This window comes from Sclerotinia sclerotiorum, genomic scaffold (genome assembly GCF_000146945.2).
Source record: "Sclerotinia sclerotiorum 1980 UF-70 scaffold_10 genomic scaffold, whole genome shotgun sequence".
In the NCBI taxonomy this organism is placed as follows: Eukaryota; Fungi; Ascomycota; class Leotiomycetes; order Helotiales; family Sclerotiniaceae; genus Sclerotinia; species Sclerotinia sclerotiorum.
In genome coordinates, this window is record NW_001820826.1 from 1,475,031 (window position 1) to 1,476,321 (window position 1,291).

Below are 1,291 nucleotides of genomic sequence, written 5' to 3' on the forward strand. Positions count from 1 at the left end.
TCGGGCTGGACTGAAGCAATCCTACATAAGACTTCGGTACATCCAGGGTATCCATGAAATTCAATATTGATTCGAATAGATGACATATATAGGAATTGCTCATTCCCTCCCCAATTTATCACCTCATTTGAGGGCTTCGAATCAGTAACAGGTAGATAGTATATAATAAATAATTAGATATACCATCATCATTCCCAACTATTCTTACTATCTACATACTCATTATTTTCTTCCTATCTTGTCTATAAATTACCGTTTCTCCCCTATATTATCTTCATCTACATTCTATAATAGCATCAGTCATATATACACACATACACACTATTTTCATTCTTCCCTCCTTCGTTCCCTCTCCTTCAGCTCTTTCACTTCCTTCAGCTTCTTCTTTTTTTTAATATTTATTCATTCCTATTCTCATCCCCATTCCTATTCAACGCAGATATAACATCTCATGTAAAATTACAGCGCAAGTATGTATGTATGTATGTACAATTGCAATACCCAAACTCATCCCTTCTAAGCCCCTATCTTATGATATTCTATCGTATCCTCTGCTATCCTATGATATGATATCCATCATTCCAGCATTCCTGTATTCCAGTATTCCAATAACCAACCCTATATGCACCTCACCAACCATACATGTACCTAGTAGTTAAATCTAAACTCCATCCGCGTATAATATCATAACCTATGCAATGTAATGCAATGATATGCCCAATACCATCACCTAATGTAAAATTTCCGCCACATCCCGTCCTTTTCCCTCCCTCCCGCTACTCGCTCCTCCATAACCAGCTGCATTTCTCATAATTGTATTAATCTTACCTCGTATATCCATTCATTCGTCCATTTCCTTATTAGTCTGAGGATTCTTTTTTCCATCTGTATTGCATTCCGTACCTTTCCTTTCCGTGCATTTCCTTTCCTCCGCTTACCCAAAAACACAAACCGAATCAAACCATTCTAGATGAACCAGACCGGATAGTTTTTACTAATTTGAGTCTCTCTTGAAATCGTTATCGTCGTTATCATTATCATCGTAATCATCATATCCATGACCAGCCCAACATTAACTACTAGTCACGCAATCAGATATCCTCTCACTTTCCCCCTTCTTCTCTACCCCCTAATACCCAATTCTCCACCCCCCAAAACCCCTCAAACCCAACCAACTCTCCAAATTTCCCCTCCTCACAAACTCAAACTCAAACTCAACCTCAACAATATCAAGAAGGAAGCGTAGGCGCCACAACCCTACACTCGAAATCGAAAACCGGCGGTGGTTTCC